This window comes from Sebastes umbrosus, chromosome 10, assembly GCF_015220745.1.
Source record: "Sebastes umbrosus isolate fSebUmb1 chromosome 10, fSebUmb1.pri, whole genome shotgun sequence".
Taxonomy (NCBI): Eukaryota; Metazoa; Chordata; class Actinopteri; order Perciformes; family Sebastidae; genus Sebastes; species Sebastes umbrosus.
The window spans coordinates 15,363,376-15,387,574 of NC_051278.1; the positions used below are offsets into that span (position 1 = coordinate 15,363,376).

The 24,199-nt window shown below is 40.1% G+C and overlaps 1 protein-coding gene across 2 annotated transcripts in view; it reads left to right on the forward strand.

Moving 5' to 3' along the window:
* macrod2 (mono-ADP ribosylhydrolase 2) overlaps positions 1-24,199 on the forward strand; it is a 454,175-nt gene that overhangs the window by 42,968 nt on the left and 387,008 nt on the right. The window lies entirely within an intron of this gene.

Here is a 24,199-nt window from a genome sequence, read left to right on the forward strand (position 1 = left end):
TTGTGTTTTGGTTGGCTTAGAATGAGTCCTTCATATCTATATAGGGAGCAGGTCCTCTTCACGGAGTCCGCCATGTAGCACAGAACAAAACAAACAAACCAAACACTAGCTTTAGAAAGAGCCTTTAATGTTTTACTTTACCTAAAGGCCACCGTAGTTTTCCGACGCGCTTGGAAAGGGAGGATTGAGTGGAGGGGTTTTCAGTTGGCTGCAATCTGCAACCGCCTAAATCCTACACACTGGTCCATTAAAATATGTATTAATTAGCTTTGACTTGTTGAGCAGGGAGACCAGGGTTCATATCAGCGAGGGTTCGTTGAAGTGTCCCTGAGTAAGACTACTTTCACTCTTTCACTTGGGATTGGACAGTCAAACCCTGAATGAACACAAATAGCTAAACTAAATAAATAAATACCAACCAAGGCTTTATACTGATTACTCCTTGATTATAAGATTTGCAGCAGGTGCAGATGAGAGTGCTCATTTTCTGCTTACTTAAGTCAGCCAGAAACTGTTTTAATCATTAATTTAATAGCTATATTTACGTGCACCGATAATTCTGAATTCTGTCTCTTGCTTTTTGGTCTAGACATGTAAATATGTAAATGTTGTGACTCGATTTGAGTTGAAGGAACATTTCTTCTTATTTTGTGCCGATCCAAAGGGACTTATACTGTTACAATACACAGAATAATTTATATTACTTTAGGGGCTGAGGGCAGATAGTGTAAAATTGTAAACATCCCCATTTGGCTCTGGTTACTGGCAGTGGAAGCTGTGCTCGCTACGTTTGTACAGTATGAACACACTGTCAGGTTACAGGAACACTTACTCAGTAACTGTTTTGTTGTTGTATTAGAAGAATAATTCAATTTCCTTTCTCCTGGCATCAGCAGGACACTATAAAATGAATTGTTAGATTGGAAATATTTGTTAGAGTTTGATGTCGGAATATGTAATTGGATGGTAGAAGACAATATGTTGCTACACCTGGAAAGAACATTCACAAGTATTGAGGACATTTTGGACATGCCACCCCCACTACTAATACACATACGATTGAAAATCAGAGAAATATTCTTTTCAGAAAATACTCTAATGATGAGAAACTGTTACAGTGGTGCTCAAAAGTGTGACTGAGTTTCATAGCGAAATGTAATCCTGGCATGAAAATAATTGAATGCAAAGGGGGAAATCGGTTTCACATGACAAAGTACTTCCTGCAGTATCGTGTCAGAGGTGCAGCATTTTTATGTCCACAGTCGTAGTGTTAATGCCTCAGAAACATTCATGTGCGCGGCATCCTTAAATTGACCTTCTGCCCTTTGCTAAGTTCGTTCATCAGATAAAATAGAACATTAATTCAGCTTTTATTGTGAAATAAAATTGAAACTAAAATTGCTTTATATGAGCTGCTCTTAGGTTGGTTTTCGTACTGGATTTAATGTCCATGTCGTCTCCCTCTGGCCAGGGGACAAAGGATAAGTCTGAGTTGGCCACATTGAACCCTGACACATCTTACTCTTATTGGGTAATGGCTCGAGACAGGCCTTATTGACCTGCCTGACTGATGCAGCTCCACAAGGTTTTCATTACAAACCTTCCAGCTTACTAAAAGGTCTTTTATAATAGCTGGGACTCTATCTCTATTTGAGAGACATTCTCGTAATAACTATTTGAGGGGAAATAACATTGCTTTATTGAACCACGGGTTAATTCAATAGCCAAGTGTTGACAGAACCTGTAAATCTGCTGATGACCTCAGACTGAATATGCTCTAATGCCAGTCTACAAGTATTAATATATTGTCGCAGCACAGGAAACACTTTTTGTTGGTCTTTTGACCACATAAATTCTGCTGTACATTACACATTATTAGATTGAGTCAGTTTGTGTCTCAGCTCGTATTCTCTAATGGATACCTTGGAAGGCAAACTTGTAAGGACTCAATAAGTTTCAATTCAGCTATTGCTCAGAGAGATGTGATGAAATATGATGTGATGCATTACAGCATGATTTAGTTAAAGGCATCTCGGGCGTCCCAAGCAACCGGCACTCACATGCTGTTTTTCAAATGATTCCACTGTCAAATTGGCTCGCTGAGGAGTCGGTGCGTCACACAGAGGACAGCAGTACTGTCTGGGGCCAGCTGAGTTCAGTGCCCAAAAAGGACTGTGGCCAAAATAGTGAGCAAACTAATTCACTATCCATCTATTTTGTTACTGGCCATGTGTGTCTGTTCATCTTGTTTTAAATTACACAGTGGAAAGCCAACAACCTTGGGCAACACCACACATGTGCTGTTGTTGTGATTTGTGTTGACATTTGATTCCCTTTTAAAATTACTTCATTCAAAGGAATATAACCGCGAGGCAAGAGTACTTGATCATGTTTACAACAAATCTGGCACGTCAACACTGAATTTTATTTTATTCCATTATTCCATTTGATATTTTGTTTGCATCATTTCTAGTTTTTAGTGGTTAATTTAAAATGATCAGAAGGGTTCAACATAAATGTTTTTTTCCATTCGCCCGGTCGGGCAAGTGGGTCAGAAATCTACTTGCCCAAAGTCAATTTTTACTTGCCCCTATACAAGTTGTTTTATATTTCAACAAAAGACTGAAGTTAATTGTCATATTTGATCTTCATGTTTATTTATTGAGAAGGAAGCGAGATGGCTCACTCCTTAGCTACTCGCTCCGGAAAAAACAAAGTGTTTAACTCTTTTTTACCACTTGCTCAATCGTACAAGTGAGTTGTTAGATTTACTAGCTCGATGTGGCATTTTACTTACCCCGGGCAAGCGGACAAGCCTTGAGCCCTGGATAAGATGAATGCAATACGTGTATTTACTCTCCAAATGTGTTGCTTCTAAAATGGAACAAATTTCTGGCATCACTGCTCGATTCAACATTTTAAAACTGAAAATATGTTCCTTTGCAGAGCAGTAGAGTGTTTCTTCAGTTCAAGGAGATGCCAAAGATGAAAGTATGGTATAGAAACGCCACAGATGTGAGAGAGGATAACAGTGGAGTGCCTGCAGAGTGCAGGTCTGCGTGTGAGAGACTGCCAAATAGAGCGGAGGCGGAGGGGGGATTACAACCAAATGCACAGTTCAATAATGTCTTCTGTAGTGCTAGTAAGGTTGATATGTGTGATTTCAATTCGATTTATTTCTGACATTACTTTTACCGTCTAGTGCATCACTCCAAGACTGACAGTAACGTGGGATATTTTAACAGTGAAGCAACTACAGTCGAATAGCATAAACTGCAGACAAGGGAAAGTCTTGTAATATGAGGCAGTCCTGTGACTCTCATTAAAAAAAAACTAATTTGCTTTAATTGAAATGAAAGGTTTCTGATATATAAAGAGAAACAAGCTGAAATACAGTACCTATACTGTATATATTTGTGGTAATTTTTTCAGGATTTCCTTGTGATATGGCTTGATCTCTGAATATTTACATCAGGCTGCAGCATTTCACGCTTTACACAGTGCCCTTATTAACCTAGTGCCAGACCAATCCGTGGGTTTGTCATTTTAAACTTGTGTTGTGGATTATGCGCATTGTTTAAACTCATAATTAAACTGAAATTTAACTAAAAATTAAAGTGTCTCAAGCACCAGAATAATATAAAATTCTTAAATGACCTGTGCAGTCACAACTTTGCTTTAAATGTGTTGTATCATGCTGCATGTATCAATGACAAAGACAATTCAAAGAGATCTATAAAGTGAATAAGCTCATTATTATAGATCTGAAAGTACTCTTTTACATGAGTTACAGAAGCACTTGCACTGTCATCTAGGGCTGCAACTAACGATTATTTTCAATATCGATTAATCTGTCGATTATTTCCTCGATTGATCGATTTGGTCTATAAAATGTCAAAATGGTGAAAAATGTTGATCAGTGTTTCCCGAAGCCCAAGATGACGTCCTCAAATGTCTTGTTTTGTCCACAACTCATAGATATTCAGTTTACTGTCATAGAGGAGTAAAGAAACCAGGAAATATTCACATTTAAGAAGCTGGAATCAGAGAATTGTTACTTTTTTTTTTCTTAACAATTACTCAAACCAATTAATCGATTATCAAAATTAATTAATTTAGTAGTTGACAACTGATTACTCGATTAATCGTTGCAGCTCTACTCTTATCAGTTACAGCCTTCAGCACAGTATGAAAAGATTGGAGACTGCAGTCATGGAGTTTTTCTCTGAAAGAACTGGTACGACAGGAGACAGTGTTTTAAGGCACATTTGGTAATAAATGCAAGAGACGGCAGGTGTTAATGAGACAGAAATGTGTCTTGTCTCTACTGCCTCTCTGCACCGTAATTGTAGGAGGCCTTTTGTTGACAATCCCTGGAGGAAAATTTCAGGCACTCTCTGACGCCCGGGCAGTCTGATCCTATTACCTGACTCCATGCTAACATCAGCTTCAATCAGCAGGTAGAGCACTACCACATACTCCCCCTCATTCTACTGCTCTTTTGTCTGAAAGGGCTGATATGCTGTGCCGAGGAATAAGAATACCCTGCTGTTAAAATGCAACCTACAAAACCCGTAGCTAGAGGTTTTACACCATCTGGCATCATTAGTTTCTTTTTGTGCATATTGGCCACCTGCTAAACTCAAGTAATCTTTCCCTTACCTACAACTTTGATTTAATCGCTCTTATTTTCCAAGTGTGTGCATTAATAATGGCACAAACCAAACCAATTGTATATACAAATGGAAATAAGGTGTGTAAAACATATCTGCCAGCTTAAATTAAATAACGCAGGTGACAGATAACTTAAAGTATACTTGATTTCTCGATATCTTATTTCCGAAATCACATACTATGCTCTACATACCAAATATGTGTACTATTGTTCAACATACTTTTGTGTGAATAAACCGTAGTATGTATCTTTTCTGACGTACAGAGCAGTAATTTACGTCGTCACTTCCTGAGAGCCTCCTTGACGGTTGGAGATGTGTAACCATGGTAACCTGAGCCAACCTCGTGACCGAAAGTTTGTGAGAATCCAAGTCTGAATTAATTTATTATACTGTATTTATTAAGCCTAGCAAAGTGAAATCTTATATTTACAGTTAAATTGAAGCGTTTTTGACATTACAGAGCCCTCCGTCAACATCTGTTGTGAACGTTGTCATCACTACCGCATTGCATTGTGGGATATTTATGTCGCCATAGTGTCCAGTTTTGCATACTGTAATATTTCAACGAAAATAGTATGCAATTTGCGTACTATTGGTTTCAAACTAAGGTTTTGGACATACTACAAAAAATTTCACATACTGTTTTAGCGTACTAAATAACATGTTAGTATGAAATGTCGGACGCAGCTTCAGTCTTTCAAACTTTTTCTCATTGGAATTTGGAGCAGCCAAGCTATGAAGTTGCTTGGTATGGCTTAATATAAAAACGTTATTAATAATAATAATAAAGATCGATGGATACATTGCCACATACAGTGCATAAACAAACAGATTTGTTTTTTGCTCTTAAATATTATTCTTTTTTTCTGTTTGTAATTATATAACACTATTGATTGATGATCCTATTTTAAAAGTCTATGTCTCTTTGTCTACTTATGATTTGTTGGATAGGAAAGTTAGAAAAGTTCCTCGGTTGCAGGACTGCACAACTGTGAGTTAGATGACAGTTTTTCCTCATTTTCTCCCCGAGCTGCCACATTTGATTTGTCAGAATACTCAAGAAAAAAAAAAAAAAAAAATCTCAAAACACTCTTTGGCTCACGTTATGTAAAGCTTATATAATAGAGGGATGGAAGAGGCTCGTCTGAGTAGGTGACTCTGCTGTGGGATAGAGAACAATTTAAATGTCCCTCCTCATGACTCTTCCAAATCCCTCCATTAATCATGAACTCCCTTCTATGAAATATTAAATCTGAATGTAGTTGTGAGTGTTGGAGCAGAACTACCCGGCTCTCCCTGGGCCCTCTCCTTTTGTTATCTGCTGCTTACTAGGCAGAGACGTCCAAGATGGTTCAAGACAAATGGACCAAGGGGGAGGCCAAGTAATCAGCCATGAATTTCAGGTTTGAAAGGGTGAGCTCTAATTAAATTTGACTTGGCCTGATAAGAAGTTTTAGTCCAAGGTTAGCATGAAGAATGAATGGAGTAAAAATAAATTTCTTCCCAAAGCCAAAGGCGGATTTGAATAGTATGAATAGTGTGAAAGGGCTTTTTTCTCTCCTATTAAATAAATCCAAAAGTGATAATAATAGTAATGTAATGAACTTATACATGTTATACAGCTGAATAATATTACATCTCTGTTTAAGCATATTGTTAATAAACTGTGTGTACACATGCATAGGCCCAGTCGGCCATGAAACAAATAGCTGCGTTGCGTTATTAGCCAGACAGCGTGCTGTATGTCATGCGAAAATGCATTTCTCAGATGGGTTGTCTTCGGAATATATGGCTTCTTCCTCTCTGTGCGGCGATGAGTCAGTTAGAACAGTAATGAAGTTATTTTTCCACCGAGTGAGAAATGGGAGAAAGAAAGGGAAATCAATAGTGATATCTTGAAGCTAGAGTCTGCCATCTAATCTCTCAGTGGTACTGGAAGTGCTTCATTTGGCCTTTTTGATGCTTCCCCACCCACACTCTGCTCACAAAAACACCCACTCCCCAGTGTTGTTTCTTATAAGTAAACATGCATAAATGGACCTCATGCAAGCTTGAAATATCAGCTTACCCATGCAGTAGAAATTCAGGGAAGTGCAGACGTGTAAGAACTCGGCACAGACTGGGTGCTAAAATATGAATTCTTTTTTCTCCTTTAATCATATTTTATTTAGTTGTTATGGTTCCACTTTATCCATTTTGGTGCCCAACTGCAAAATTACTTATGTTGTATTATAAAAGGATTTTCTCACATTCAGGACAAGCGTGTAGAGAAGTTTGACGCCGGCGGTAAATGACCAGGCACAAACATGAAGGTCTTCTTGTCTGCTGTATGCTGATTAACCCCTACCCACACATGTTATTGGCTGCTTGTGAAGAGGCATCTGCACAGCTCTGGTTACAGCGCTGCGTTAGCCGAGGAATGTAAATCAGGAGTAATGGATGAGGGCCCATAAAAGCACCTGCACATGTGATGTTAATGCTCTGCTTCACATGATCCAGCATCTGAAAGGGTGAATCTAAAGGCCATGAATAAATCACACGCTTTCCAGCAAGGAGATCTTTTTTGCTTTTCATGTTTGCTGGCCTTTTTTCATTGCAAGAACGGGCACAGTTGGTTCTCTGCTCTCACACAAACCGTAAAGTGGAACCCACAATCTGGGTGTGAGTGTCTGGGTCGACCCGAGGCAGGCAGCCAGCGCCAATGACATTAAGTAACATGATGAAAGACTAGCAGATCCTCTCTTAATCTTTGTGGCAGGGGAGGCTGTGGTGTTGGAAGACATCAACCACCATATCATAATCAGAAAACCTTCTGATAGGCTCTTGAAAAAAAACATCCATGTTTCTCAGCCTCTTTACTCAGGCACTTCTACCTTTGAATTTAACGCCAAAGCTGAAACACTATGTAGTGCAGCGGGGCATCAGTTGGCGCCATAGTACATAAAACAACCATAGTGCTGCACTTCTATTAAACATATGCTATAAGCGTAAAGTAACTTTGTATTTTAGTTATGATTCCTCGCCTTATAACTCATCAGGTAATTTCTTTGTTGACATTATCTATGGGCGCTTTCACAAGCCAACCTTTAGTCCGTATTAATCAAACTATGGTGCGGTTTATTTGGACGGTTATGAATGCAGTAATCGTACTCTGGTGCGGACCAAAACAACTGGTCTGAGACTACCTCTCACAAGCAGTCTTGTTTCCAAGCGAACCAAAATGCAGGCTGCCTGTGTGGGCATTTGTTGAGATGGACGACAGGTTAACATGAGTGGGAGACGACTGACCTGGTCTTCTGCAGAAGTCCTATGTTTGGGCTGAAGAGAACATACAGAATATGATAAATAAAGTCCACCAAAATAGTGACTTTTATAAAGTCATTCAAGACAAAGCCCTATGTTATCTTCATAATGCTTTGAGGGTGGGTTGTAGAGGTTTGGGTCTTTTTCTACCTCAGTTTCTTCTTGTACATTGTGACAACTACAAGACCAACAAGACATGTATCACTTGACAAGTAAATCTATGATAGGATGTGACGAGGGTTTTGAATCCTGTTTCTGATACGCTGACACTGGAAAATAGGACAGTAGTTTGTTCCGTTGTGGTGTGGCTTGGCCATTAGAGAAGTGTTGATTTACACAGAAATGTTTGATAACCAAGAGGTCATAGCTTCAGTTTTCTCCATCATGTCTATCTACAGCCTTTAGTCGAGCGATAAGTAAGAGACTAACACACAAAGGTACCCTAATGTAAGCAATTAAACATGTTTCATTGCCTCTACTACTCTTAACCAAACTGTCCTAAGATCTGTGCAAGCAGGGTTGTTTGCTCTCCCTCCACCTTCCAGCTGCGTTTAGTGCTCATAATTCATCCTCCGTCCAAACCTTCCTACTGCCACAACAGTTTTGGATGTGCATTCCTCTCTCTGCAGGAAATACACCTCTTCAGAGTTTGTGGGAGACACAAAAAGGAAGCGCAATAGAAAACATTTTACAAAAGGCACCACCGATATGTCCTTGACACCGTAACTAGAGAAAAGTTGTGTATTTATGTTGGGCTGCAACTAACGATTCTTTTCATTATTGAAAAAAGTGAAAAATGTCCATCACAGTTTTCCAGAGTCCAAGGGTATGTCTTTAAATGTCTTGTTCTCTCAGTCCAAAACCTAAAGATGTTCACTTTAATATGATTTAAAGCAGGTGTTCTCCATATCTGAGAGGCTGAAAACACAACACATTTTCGCATGAAAAATTACTTTAATGATTAATCGATTATCAAAATAGTTGTTGATTATTGACTAATTGTCGACTAATCGTTGCAGCTCTATGTATATGCTCTTGTGTATGCTCTTTATGTATAGACCATTTACTTATTTTCAGATAGGACGTTGAAGATCATGTAAAGATCATGTTAAGACCCTCCTTTATCTACCATGTATACAGTATTGGATGCCAAATACAAATTGGTCAATTTGTTGCTGATGTCTCACCTCCTATTTGGTCTCTCAGTATTTGATGTACACGGTTAAAGAGTTCCCTACTCCTACACTAAATATAAGGTGCTTCTAATATCATGTTATTATGTAAATCTAATATCCCATTTTGTACCTCTTGACAGAGAAAGTCAAACAACCTTTGATGGACTCAGGGAAAGGGCTCTGAACACCCACACAGGTGTTTTCAGTTCCTCTGGCTGATTAGACCTCTGGTCAGGACTGTGTGGGCGTGTATAGACTGTAATTCATCGACATCTTCCTGAGTCTCCTGTTAGCTTTGTTGCACCTGCTAAGGCGGGACAAATTAGGCTACACCTTAATCATTCTTATTGGTAGATGAAGATTTGTGACCTCATAAATTCCCATCAAAGCTCCGGCCCACCTTCAATCTGAGCAGAGGTCTAATCAGCCAGAATAACTGAAAACACCTGTGTGGGTGTTCAGAGGCTTTAGTAGTTTTCTCCATCTTATATTTGTTATCATTATTCTGAACAATGTGTTATTCATGTGAAGCAGTTGACTCTCTTATGTTTCTCATTTCATACCTGTTTGACTTTCTGGTATATCCTTCAAATGCATATTGTAGACCCCTCTGTCTGCTTCTCTCTGAAATCGCTTTTTTGTTTTTCCAAAAATTACATAATATTTCTTCAGGGAGTGCGAGTGACCAGTGTGGGCTTCATGCTAGCTCAGACAGCTTGATGCAGTAGCAGCGGCTAACAACAAGTTGGTGGGGCTTAGGGAAGGGTTAATTGATGGGCAAATAATTTACATTCAGGGCCCTTTCACAAGCCAACATTTAGTCTGGTTTAACCGAACTGTGTTGCGGTTCGTTTGGGCAGTTGTGAACGCAGTAGTCGTACTGTGGTGTGGACCAAAACAACGAGTCTGAGGCCGCTTGTGAGAGGTGGTCTCGGACCGTTTCCAAGCAAACCAAAGCGCAAGGGGATTATGGACTGACTGTGCGGGCATTTGTTGAGATGGACACAGGTAAACGACAGGTTAACATTAGTGGGAAAGGACTGACTTGGACTTCCGCAGAAGTCCGATGTTTGCTTGACGTCTGGGCCGAAGAGAAACCTACAGAATATGTTAAATAAAGTCCACAAAAATAGTGACGTTTTTAAAGTCATTCGAGATAAACTTGAGGAGAAGTGATTCGTGTGCACAGTCGATCAGTGCCAAGTCAAAGTGAAATAACTTTGACAGCCATATTTCAAAGTCTTCGATTCCCTGCATAGAAATGGCAGCTCTTGAGATGAAAATGTTAAATTTTCTCCTTCGTACACGTCCCTCAGCAAATAATTTTTTTAATTTGTGCACTCTGAAACCGAACCAGACTAAATAGAAAACAAACCAAAAGTATCAGATTCCGACTAGCCAAACGGACTATGGCTTGTGAAAGCGCCCTCAGACAGTGACAGTTAGTGTCCACTCATTCATCAGAAGAAGTAGACACTAGTGAATGATAATAACCGAAGCAGGATTACTCAGCTCAGAAGGGGCGCACTCCAATCCGAACAAAGACACAGCCTCCTCATTACTGATCAGTTCCACAAGCTGTCAGCTACATGTTGTTTTTTTTAGAGGGGTAATGTTTAGTCAGGGTCAGACTAATATATTTGCTATTAATCTAGTGACAGTTTAATTTCTTAACCCTTAATTGAAATGTCATAATATTTAATTGATTATTTAGTGCAAAGTGGGACTGTTATTCAAACAGCCTCATTTAATTCAGTTACAGTTGCTGAAATGAAAAAAGAAGTGAGTTAAATGAAGGCTTTACTCTGGCAGTTATTGCCCATGACAACTTATTAACTTATTTAGAGGAGGAAAAGCTGTCAGATTTTTTTCTGTACCTGTCCCATAGACCTGTCGTATCCCGCTCATCATTACTGAGCCTGCCCTTTCTCTCAAATTCTCAGGCCTTGTTTTCAAATCTTGGAGACGTTTCAGTGGCAGAGCAGCTCTTACCTACTCTGTATGTCAAGGTGACGTAGTAATGAATCAAGCAGAGGAAATGAATAGAGTGTAGAGCTGAATGCTGCACATTACTATGTGCCGATCCTCAGTTAAAACTCCATGCCCAAGGGGAGATCTCAGACAGGGAAGTGAAGTTCTCAACCTCCCTCCCTCCCTCCCTCCCTCACCCTCCCTGGCTCTCTGTCTTCTGCATTTTCACCCGCTCTTCTTCTCTGGTTGCTTGCTCTCACAAAGTCCACAGATTCAGGTCAGAGTCAGCCTTTAGCAGCTATTAAAGTAAGGTTCAGCAGATAAATGCCTTCAAGGATAGCCATCCATCAGGGAGGGTAAAAGTGGGAAAAGTCCGGTTTGGGTCGTCATTAGAAAGGTGGTGTTGGCGATCAGGAAAAATAGAATCGTTCATTTTAAATGGTTTGACCCCCAGAGTTTCAATACGTCATGCTTTAAATCGCACATTTCTCCTACCACCTCCAACCCAGTGGACTATAGGTTTGAATGTCATTATGGTCCAATCCACTGAGCTCCACACCCCTGGTCTCCTAGGGGCCATATGTCTTAGCCGGGGTTCTTGAGGACTTTGCTTCTCTACCCACGGGACCCAGGTGACTCCTTCCTCTTTTCCTTCAGGCCACATGTTAACTCAGCTTCTCTATCTGACTAAACTCAATTTCCTCCTCCACTGCCTCGAACTGCATCATCAGAATAGGGCGCAGGAGAGCCAGAGCGTATTCCCAATGGCCAGATTTGCATACGTGCCACTGTACAAAAATCCACTCTCTCTGAGTTCCAGAGACCTTCGCTTCTCTCATTCCACTAAGCTGTCTTTTTCCTTTCCTCCTTAATTTCCCACCTCTACAGATTTATATTATGGGGTAGCAGATTGTGCGTGAACTTGCATTTATACGTTTTATTTTTGTATCTGAAGTCAATCCATGACTACGTTGCAATGCTCACCATAACAGGAAGGAGACTGGAAAAGCAAAACAGCAAAACAGGATGTAAGCCAATATGAGTAAACAGTTTTCGCAGGTGTCGCATTAGACTGAGAATGTCTGCTGGCCACTTGCCTGGGAAAGCACCAGTTTGGCTGCTTTGTGTATGCCTCGCAGTGGCTAAAAGTCAGCAGACCTTTATGGAACAAAAGAAGACCAGGTCACTACCAAAAGCTACCTCATACACTGATTCCCTTAACTAAGCGAAGCTGATCTGACAGCTGAACCAACAACTCAATTTAATCTCGATGGATCATTACAGTAAAGACTGTTTTGATGTGATTTTAATGGGCAGGGGATGACCATCATCAAACTGACAGCTTTTCTGTCAGCCTTGCACTTGGTTGTTGTTTTGATCCTCTCACCTCGGCCGCATGTGTCTAATATAATTTCAAAAGGAAGCCTTTCCAAGAGGCGAAGAGGCATCCTTTGAGGCAAAATAAAATTTGATAGAGCATAAAGGGTAATGTGATTTCCACTAAGGAGCTATCAATTTTTCATCTCTTTGGATTTCCGTCAGCGCTGAGCTCCCTTTCAATGAGCGAAGATGAGATCTCCAAATAAACGTGCATACATTGTATTTGTTATGGAGCAGAGCGTCCGTGGGAAGCGCTGCCCGAGTATCCAGATGAGCACACGAGTAATGTTTGCGGCCCTTGGTGTTGGACCTCACAGAGTGAATGCATATCTGTATGCAGCAGCAGCAGAGAAAAGGGGGGTAGTGACAGGATATGGAGATGGTAGCAACGGGATCAGTCTTTGACTAACTCACAGACACACAAACACACAATGCTCGCTGCATGGGTGGCAGTCCCAGGCAGGCGCACTCGTATTTTTACAGCTGGACCCACATCCCACGGCTTCCACAGATGCTTCAAAGCACTCCTCAAAGCATCCATTAAGGATGCAATTGCATGTTTCACTAAAGGGACATTTTTTCTGCCCAAGCCACCCGACAAACACGCATACTGCTACAGCTGAATGTGTATTATTTTCACTGTTAATTGCTAAATATGGATTGTGAACATACAAAAAAATCCTGCCTATTGAAGTGTGCATGAGTCTTATATGTGAAACAAATGCTATATTGACATAGCAACTGGCTATAGGATATTTTATTCAGTTACATTTCAAATTGCTTGGCAATGCAACTTGGAAGGACACATTTGAGCTTGGACTCATTGATTCCCCTGAATAATTATGCTGCATCAGGCTCTGTGTGCTTCCTGATATCTGACTGCGGGTGTCTACCTGGATGTGGCCCGTTGTGTTTAACAAACTCCCAGGCTCTGTCCCTCAATGGGATTTGAGTGCAGGCAGGGGAGACCGAGATATGAGCTCATAAGAGATTAAAGTTTAGTATATTTGATTGTTTCTCTTGTGTGCTGGGGCTTTTACAATGGGTCCGGCCAGACGAGTTGAGTCTGAATTAGCCTTAGCAGGAGGGAGAGAAGGGGCGCTGAGAGGGGCCGCAGCTAATCCCAGGATATTGAGCAGGATTCCTAGGATGAGGCTGCGCTCCTTTGCTTTCCCAAGTGTGACGATGGGGAGTGTAGGGGGGAAGTAGGGAAGCGGGTGGATTTGGGGTCTCTTTCTCTCCTCAGTCCCCATTGTGAGGAGAGTTTTCACAGTTTAGGGGCACAGTGTCTGGGATTCTCTGTCCACTGAAGTGAGTCTTTTTTGGGGGGGAAACGGCCGGGCAGTGCCGGCCTCTGAGGATTAGGCCCACTGGGATAATCAGGATCAGTTCACAGTGTCCTCGAAGGGGGTCTTAGTCTATGTCCAACAGAGTAGGAGAAGGGACGCCACTGTCCTGTGTAGTCGCTGGCTCTGCCCACATCCCCCTCGTACCTTAATGACATCTGCTTCCCTCCTCTCTTCTTCACTGTGTCCAACTCCTCAACTATGACACCTATTCAGGTTCTGCATGAAATCAAATCTGGTTTGGCCTCATAGTTAATATTAGTCCTGTCTTCTAGTGAAAATATATATATTTTTTTATATATTCATATTTATTTCTTAAATAACTAGAGGATTTGATTCCCTTTTTATTTAGAAAAAATTATGTGAAATCTATTAGGGCTGCAACTTTCAAATATTTTCATTGTTGATTAATCTGTCAATTGTTTTCTCAATTAATCAATTAGTTGTTTGGTCTATAAAATGTTAGACAACGGTGAAAAATGTCGATCAGTGTTTCCCAAAGCCCAAGATGACGTCCTCAAATGTCTTGTTCTGTCCACAACTCAAAGATATTCAGTTTACCGTCATAGAGGAGTAAAGAAACCAGAAAATATTCACATTTAAGAAGCTGGAATCAGATAGTTTTTACTTTTTTAAAGTTATTCTAACTGATTAATCAATTATCAAAATAGTTGGCAATTAATTTAATAGTTGACAACTAATCGTTTAATCGTTACAGCTCTAAAATCCATGTCGTGTATTGAGGACAAAGGAGTTTTTGAAGTTCAGAGCTGGACATCCTGTCCTCGCCTGAGATTGTAATTACATGTGTTATTTTTCTGTGTTGTACGTATAGTTGCTTGGACCTTTTTAAAAAAACAAAAGAAGTCGCAGGAGTAAAGGATGCCACTTTGTTGGCAGCCACATCTGCTTTTCATATTTATCCATACCTTTTTATATCTTCTGTAACAAACTCTACCCAAACAAAAGCCCGGGAAATGGGTGGAACTGAACGAGACAGTCACCGAGCGCGTACAATAAAGGGAACTCTGACGCAAACGGATACCCAGGTGGTGCAACCATTCTCCCTTCATGTAGCACACACGTCTAGAAATAAAGCAGGAAAGTAAACCTTTTTGTATAGCACCATTGTTTTTTGTTCTAACCTGAACCTTACGCAGAAACTTGGCAAAATCTCACATTTTCATCGCCTCTCTGTTACATTTTGTGAACAGTTTTGTTTTTCTCTGAGATAGGCAGCGGGCTCTGTTCTTTGAATCTGTCGCCCTCGATTATATCTACAGTAAGACCCTCCGCAAATGTTGCTCGCCTTGTGTTGTTACTAAGATACGGGTGCTAACAACCGCAAGTATGCGGGTGAGCTGGTGAGCAACTCCAGCACGCGCACAGACAGAGCAGTTCGCTTCACAAAGGCCAACAAATAAGTGCTTTCATATCTACCCTCCCCCTCCTCTGTGGGACAGTTGAAGGGCTGAATGGAAAGCAGGGCTGAGGGTGTGGGGGGTCACTGGGTAGTATAGGGGATCCAGTGTTAGGAACATTGTGTTGTTGGATTTCATGGCTCTGCGTTCACGTCCTCTCTTTGCTCTGTCACGATGAAATCAAGTTGTCCGTGAAATCTTGTTTATCTGTCTTACATATTCAGTGTTAATTGTCATTTTTCAAAACACAGGGAATTAATATCTTCATGTGCAAATGTGTTGTTTCCTTGTGAGGGTGACAACACTCACAATGTGAGTGTGAATTATTCTCATGGCAGGTTTTTGTTAATGGAAAAATGAAACAATCCCAGTGATGCATCGAGGAATTTGAAAAACCTTCAAGCACACGGTGCATCACGCGGGTGCACTACTTGTTGCTGAAGTCAGTTTGTGCTGCACGCTGTGCCAAAATGTTGCAACAGCACATCTTGTGGTGTAATTTCATAGCAGTACAGCTATCCTTTGGGGCAAGTGTAACAATATAAGCAGAAATGGCAGCATGCTATTAGTCTTATGCTCCTCTGGCAGGCACTTTGTCTCAATAGACCCCACTGCAGTCAGACAGTGTAGCTTATGCAGCATTGAGAAAAGGGTTGGTGCTCCCCTAACACAAAACATCTATTCTATTCCCTCTGCTCACAAGACCAGACCCACTTACAGGATGTTGTCAGACTCACAACTCAGAGCATCGCATTTTTTTAAATGCGGTACTTTTTCATACTTTTGTATAATTTCATGATGAACAACACTGCCAAGGTCATTAAAGTAAAACATCACATGTATAATGTATTACTGCTCTTTAACCGTAATAAATTGAATCACATTAACAATTTCTCCTTGGGAAAAGTGCTTGTTTCTTTACTTTGCGCTACACCTTAGAACTCCTAATATGCCGCTGCTTTTCCTGCTCGCAGCAAATTCAAAATAATGTCACATACCTGCACCCTTCAATCGTTATCCCTCCTGTCGCTGCCATTTCTTGTCCTTTTCTTCTCATTGTCTCTCATGTCTTGTATGCATCCGCTGTACTCTCTCTGTCATATGTGCATGTGTAAACAGGAATAAGGTGAAAGGAAAGCAGAATAATAACGTGAGAAATGTTGCAAATTTGAATCTATAGAACAAGTAATGGGGCCTTGATGTTATGTTAGTTGGTGTGTAACTGTAATGTGAAACCGAACTTGTAACAGTAATGCCTCTCATTATTCCACTCAAGAGAAGTAATGGAATTACACATTCTGCTTTGCGTCATGTTACCTTCTTACACTGATAATAACTCATCACCACAATAAACATAAATCGTATCCCTTCTTCACTCCCACATCATGAGAGTTCATCTTTTATATAACTTATTGCCCACATAATCAATTAATGCCTGTAGTGTAGTCCTCCTCCGTTGGTGACTACATACTGTAGGCAGCACTGTAATATGCAATATTTCATCTACTAAAAGTAGTTTTCCTTTCTCCAGCAGTGGAAATAACACACACCGGTTCAGCCTCGGTGTTGGCTGGTGCGTGATGCACAGCTGCTGCACTGGCGCTTTATTAATGGGATTCAGGAGCTCATCTGAGCGTTCCGATAATAGAACAATGGAGGACCCCGCTTTGACAATCCTTCATCTCTGAGATGCTACAATTGATCACCAATTCAATTGCTAACTGTAGAAAATTGAATTTCTAGCCCTAACATTGTTCGTTAACCACGGTGCCGATGAGATGGCCATCCAGATTAATGATAATGGGAGGCTGAGATGGCTTCTGAGACGGCCTGTGAATTTGATTAGCTCCAGACGGCTGTGGAGACAAAGAGCAGCCAGTCAGACTCTTATGTGGAAGTACTTAATGAAAACCTGCATGGAAGGTAATTGGGAAATGTTTGTCTGGCTGCACGCTTCTCAACTTACTGTACGCAGTCCTTTAAACCTATCTCTCTTCAATCTCGCTCTCACTGGTGCTTTTACACACACACACACACACACACACACACACACACACACACACACACTCTATATTCATTTCCTCTAATAACATTATCTTGCTTGTTGGAAGTAAAGATGCCACTTTAAAAAAAACTATACAACGTAATCAAAATGCTTCATTTTTTAAAGCTCTGTTGTTGTTGATGGGTTTAGTTTTCATACTCACTGGTCAGATTGATTATGGTTCTCTGAAAATAGATTCCCCAGTGTCAAGATCTCATTTTTTATAAACTTAGCTTGGTTTATATAGCAGCTGCAATGTTTGTTTTCATGTGTGCTAGTAATATTGTCAGCCATAGTCTATATTGATATTGAGTAGGGAGTCAATAGACGTTTGTTTTTTTCACAGCATTACTATTGTTTTTAAGCAATATTCATATTTGGAGCATTGTTGAACTTTTTTTGTTTTCTACATTTTTTTTCTCCATAATGTGAGAAATGGGAGAGCAGCAAATCTTCACATTGGAGAAACATCAAATATGTGGTATTTTTGATTGAAAAGACTTAACAATTAATTGATCTTCATAATAAAAATAATAACAACAACAATACATTTTCTGTTGTTCAACTAATTAAAGATAGTGTGGGTAATGTGTTTTAGACACTTTTTGTTATTTGTTGAAATTCCCTTTACATCCCGACAGAAATCAATAAATCAAATGTCATCTCTGGCTGTCGCAGGTCTGTAATAAGCCCATTCAGGCCGAATGAAATGATTGGACGGGCACTGATAGCACGTTACCGGAGTCTTCCACAAGCTGCTAGCTTGACAGCTGTGAGTTCTAACAATTGTTTAAATTCATTATGATAATTTTGGGAGAGGTGGCTTTAGAGGGAGGCCTGAAGGGTAAGTGTTGCCGGCTTGGCAACTTTCTCGCTAGATTTAGGACTTTTGGAGCTAGTGCTGCTAACTACTTTAATTGGAAAAGAGTTGGCAACACTGGGCTGGGTTTTTCGGTATAAAAACTGTAAAATAATAAAATAATAATATAATAAAAATTGTAGAAGAATTGAGGCTGCAGTAAGCTGTTGTTAATTGTACGTATTTGTTGATGCATATTATTATATTGCACTTGTTTGACATGTGTTGCTTGTGTAATACTTAATTATTTTAATTAATAATTATTTTTTCCAACTCTTTTCTGTAGATTAGATTTAGAAACAAAAAGCACTTTAGAGAGTTTTCCCCAGGAAGGCTTTGTGAAGCGGACTAAAGTTTTGGTCCTGATTCCTTTGCTGCAGTTAAAGAAAAGTACCATTTTGAGTATTTGTTTAATTTGTATATATGAACTCTCGTTTTTTAATTGCTGTTCAAGTTGTTTTTAGGGATGCACTGGTGGAGCAATAAGGGCAGATGATCAATGTTGCTTTATATAAGTTTTTATTATTTCCAAATGTGGGGGGACTTATCAAAATAAATAATTCTATACAGACATAAATAGGATATAAATATGCACACAAGCATGCACACACATTCACACTGCAACCTGAAGATTAAGTTGTTAATCTATTACCTTAAACTCTGTAGACTCGTCCCAACATTACCATAGTATGCCTGAACTGCTTTACAATTTGTTGTGAAGTCCCACTTAAAAGAAGCCTGGTCTATGGCATTTTCTAGTTGCTCTTTTTTAATTTTATTAGCGTTTTTGTGCAAGACAAAAACTTGAGTAACTCATGTCCATGACAGACTCACCCTGTCTCCTTGACAGTCCTACTCATGTGTCTCAGCACTGACTGTTCTCCCCCTGGTGTCAGCGCTGCTAGTCAAACACTGCCAATTAAGCAGTGGTAGAAATGGCTCATATTCCCTTCCCCTCTCATCAAAATGAGACACATTTAGACTCTTGAATAGCAGGATCGTGTTTAAATTTGTAATTTCTACCACTGTGCTTCACAGGGTAGAGCAGATATCCCCATGTGATTTCAGCAGAGTGTCATTTCATGGTTATATGTGGGGGGGGACGGGGGACGGCAATGACAAGCTTCTCTTTCATCTTCAAGACGCAATCAAACATATATACTGCATTTATGTACTTCTGAACCAAAACCCTATGAAGAGTTATGACACTGAACATACTGCAGTAGAGATAAACAAGTTCATAGCTATGGCTGTTATATACTTCTTTGACCCTTGATTATTGCAAGATGGGAGATTTTCTGGATTAGGAGATTAATTGTCTTGTTTAATTACACCTTAGTGATTAGAGGAGGAAGGAAGTGAAATCCCTGTTGCTGAATCTGTATAATGTGTGCACCCTCAATGTCAAAGCCTACATTTTCAAGGATGCCGTCCGCCTAAATCTGCACTTAATGGACGGACGAGGCTGCAGTCAGCACATCTGAGGAACACGCAAGTGTGACAAGTAGCATGTAAGTTTTTTTGCATGACAGGTGCAAATGGGCACTGCAGAGAGGGATGAAGGGGGTTCGAGGAGGAGGGGTGCTGCTGTTGGAAGAGACCCCTATTGATATGAATGACTGTAGATAAATGGGCTTCCACTGGGTGGGGTTCAGTCACAGTGGGCATTGATGGGACACACTGTACTTTGTTGCTGTTCTCTTTGTTACATCTGCGTGGCACAGGCTGCACGCCAGCTGTGGTTTGACCCTCAGGTCATTCGACTCCAGAGGCGGAACCAGGGGTCGTGTATCCTGACAGTTTCTAAGAAAAGTGTCTTGCGGTTTGGAGATAAGTGTTCAACCACTTTGTTATCAAGGCATAATTCCTTTTGAGCGTCTTTCCTAAGCTTGTGAATTTGCATTGTGGAGCCAGAAATTGATTAGAAACCTGTTACATTTTGGGTGTAAAAGGCAGCCAAGGTTAATTTACTGGATGAGGAGGCCGTTATAACCCTCCCTGTAGCGTGTCTCTTCATTGGCCTATTTTAAATCCCTCATGAAAACAGGAGTTAATTAGGAACACCAACAGAAGAGAAATCCAAGGCGAGACACTGACTTTTATTTTAGACTGAAAAAGCACAAATGCGTTTGCATCCTCACTCAATTACTTGCCAATACATTTTTGTAAGTGCCTGCCTTGGACAGTGTGTTTTTGTGCTAATTCATTTACATGGGGCAATATTATCAAAAAGTAAACACAATAGAAGCTCTTTGTGGGGTTAAACCTGCGACTGATTAACAAAGAGCGAATTTGAAACAGCAATTAGTCTATGAAAGGGAGCTTGTTAATGAAGTGTGTGAAAGAAGAAAGCGTGCAGCCCTCCCTGCTGGAGGAAGGTTAATGGCTGTATGGAGCCGACCAGGAGTGTCTTTCCTTTCTTTGTGCTGTGGGTCCTGATCCTCAGGGCCTCTCTTCTGCATCAAAACGCCATATAATTCCAAAACATACCACTATGTCGACTCACTATCATCTTAATATTAATAATATGGCTTCATTATTAAATTATGTTTGTTGATTATCAGTTTTGATGTGCATTTCAGTAGCAGAAAGGGTCATATAATGGTCAAAGTGGTAGCCTGGTAGGGTTGGGCGATATGTTAACATTTTTCAACCAGCCATCGTCAGCCCAACAACCGGCGATTGACTATATATTAGCGCTGGTGTGTGTGTATGTGTAACCTTGTGTCCCTTCACTTTTCGTCTGTGCCCTCATCATCAGGTTAAACCTTTAATTTGTCCATTACTATTTGCTACGGCGTTCAAAGTTAACGCGATAATAACGCCTTAACTCAAATTCGTTTTAACGCCATGATTTTATTTAATGCATTAACACAACTTGTGATTTTTAAGTTGTAGCGGACTCAGTTTTAAAGTTAGAGTGAAGATGCTGGTGTCATATGAAAATAAAAAACCTAAGGAATCCATTGGTACCAGCCATGTCCTACTAGCTTGTCGGAAAGAGGTTAAATAACTCTCCAAACTTATGCTTAATTTTGGCGAGGAAAAACTGGCATCACCTTTTTCAAAGGAGTCCCTTGACCTCTGACCTCCAGATATGTGAATGAAAATGGGTTCTATGGGTACCCACGAGTCTCCCCTTTACAGACATGCCCACTTTATGATAATCACATGCAGTTTTTTAAAGTTACATTTTGAACAGATAAAAAATGTGTGATTAATATGCGATTAATCACAATTAAATATTTTAATCGATTGACAGCCCTACTATTTGCACATTACTATACTTTGTGTTAAGTGCAAATATTAGCATGCTAAAACGCTAGTAAGAGGTGGACATGGTAAACATTATACCTGCTAAACATCAGCACCATTGTGACCAGATTTGCATACTGACATTAGCATATCGCTCAAAGCACAGCTGTGCATAGAGACGATATCACACATGCAATGTGTCAGAAACCTGTGACTGTCTGAGACTGCATAAACCCAAACAGCTGTCGCCTGCTGTTGACATGCTCCTGTACACATCACTACATCACATTCACCGCATGATGCAAGAATGATTTGACACACTCTCATTTCCATGAGTCCATTATGCACATTATAGCATATAACAAATAGTTATTAGGCAATTCAGAACTATGAAGGGTTTGTTATTACCAAAGCTTGTGAATAATACCAGCATCATAAATGAATTACCTAATGGTCCTTGTAGATATGAAAACACCATGCCTGTCAGGACAAAATGCCATATGAGGCTAACTGTGGTAACACCGCTGCTCCCTCGTTGTTGTCTCCTTCTAATACTTGGGCTGCTAATGTGAGATTGTAATGGGTAAAAGGCTCTTGGAGGAAAACAAAAACAAATCATTCCAATTATTGGTAAGACCCAGGGGAGGTTTAGATTTGGAGCTGCATATGAATGGTGGCCTTGTGAATAATGCTCCTTCGCTTTCACCTGGAGAGACACATTTAGTGACTAAGAAAGGAAAACAAATTTGTTTTAGTGATAAGATTTTGTTTTAAAGTTTTCCTTATGGCAAGATAAGTCCTTCAATTACCATGTTTCCGAAAAAGTCTATCATGGTTCATACGTCAACCTATTCCCCTTCCACTGCATTCACTCTGCATTGCTTATTAAGTTGTTACAGTCACTGTTTTTAATGAATGCTCACTGTCAAGACTTTGCTCATTTGACACCACCACACTGTCTGAAGTCAAGGCGATTGATTTTAATTGTCCCTGACTTGGAGATGAAGCTGAACACAGACAAAGTATTGAATTTTCATCCCTCATTTCAAACAATATAGAGCCCACTCGGGTGTAGTTTTCATTAGGATGGTGATTGATTAAGGCCAGGTGCCACAGGCATAACAGAGGATTTTAGTTCAGCTTGTCAAAGAGTTTTGCATATTTCATTAATTGAACTTGACATACAATGGTTTATATACATAAGATATTATCATAGTATTATGACTAAACATTAACTCGTCCCTCAGTGTTGTAATATATGTACAGTAGTATTAAATTACAGAATTATCAAGTCCATGCACTATATTAGAATGACAGTACAATTTTGCTGTTCACTTGTTGCACCTCTGCTAAAGTATAATTCCCTGAATATTTAAAATCTTTTATAAATTTCATTGAAAAATGTAGGCAACAAAATACTTGTGAATTTGGTGCTCAGGGACTGTAGAGCTAACCTGAGCCTCCAGATGGTTACACAGAACCGTCTGAGAAGTCGTCATTAGAAACAGTTTGGAAAAGGGAAGGCACTTTCAAAAAAGACTTGGCAGGCGATTGGATGAACCATCTGTCAATCAAACTCTTGCCGAAGCCGGAGAAGAGCGACTACATCGAGAAAAGCCTTCAGTGCTGTTCTTTGCTCTTCTTTCAATGAATAAATACTCTCCAGTTCGTTATAACTAACACACACCTAAACTACGCCCATAACAGCCAGTAGCTCTTCACAGGAAGCTGATTGGTCCTTGAACTTGTTTGCTGGACACAAATGCATTACTTGAAGCCTGCATAAAATGGATTTTTCGTCTGATATGTGATCCCACGTGTGATCTTGTGACATCCAGCTGCCGTGCAAGGTAACTGTAAAGAAATCTTTCCTCTTAAATCCAACCATAGTCTATTAGTAATGGTTGGGACCCGATTTAGAAATAAAAAACAACCCAAAAAGTACAAATTTATAAGAGGCCTGGACATTTGAGATATTAACTTGTGACATAAAATATGAAGTTTCTGTGATATTCTCCTGATAGAAGCAGGACCAATGTTGTCTTTTACTATTCATTTGCCAGCAGGCCCAAATATTTCAATTTAACAGATGTCAGTACAAGACATTCTTGCCCATTCGCATAATCCCCTGATGATAGATTAGTCCTTCATTGGCATTTTACAAATTTTGTCCTGTTTCACATCTTACTGCCAAAGCCTCTTTTGGATTTTATCCATTTAATTTTTTTTTGGAAATCTTCATTTTGGCATCTTATAGCCCTGAGCTTAGTTTCTTTGTCGGGGAGAGTTTGATGTGCATAGCCACTGACATTGGACTTTGCCATTACTGCTGAAGATATTGTATCCTACACTGACGTGATAATAATTCTTTTAGACGAGTAGTACACTCTTTAGTTGAAGAGATGATTAAGGGAGCCCTTTGAAGAAAGTTTTTATGCCAAAAGATTTCATCTTTAGAGATGGGCACAGTCTCTTCTTTCTTTGTATTGGTTAGAACAGCTAAAATTGCATGCATGCTCTTCCCACACACTTAAATGTTATTCATAAAAAAGAAGCCACAGTGTTAGTGAGAACACCTGTAAAGCTTTGCTCAGGATCCTTATTTCCTCCCGTCTCCAGCTGGCCTTGGTGCTCTTGCTGAGGCCAGGCACACTCTCACCCCGGTTTTCCATGTTGGCAGTGACTTCTTGCCTCTTTCAGGAGAACACACTCACAAACTATGGCTTCTGGGGCTCAAGGCTTCTGGGGTTTCACTTGCATCTTGGCCCA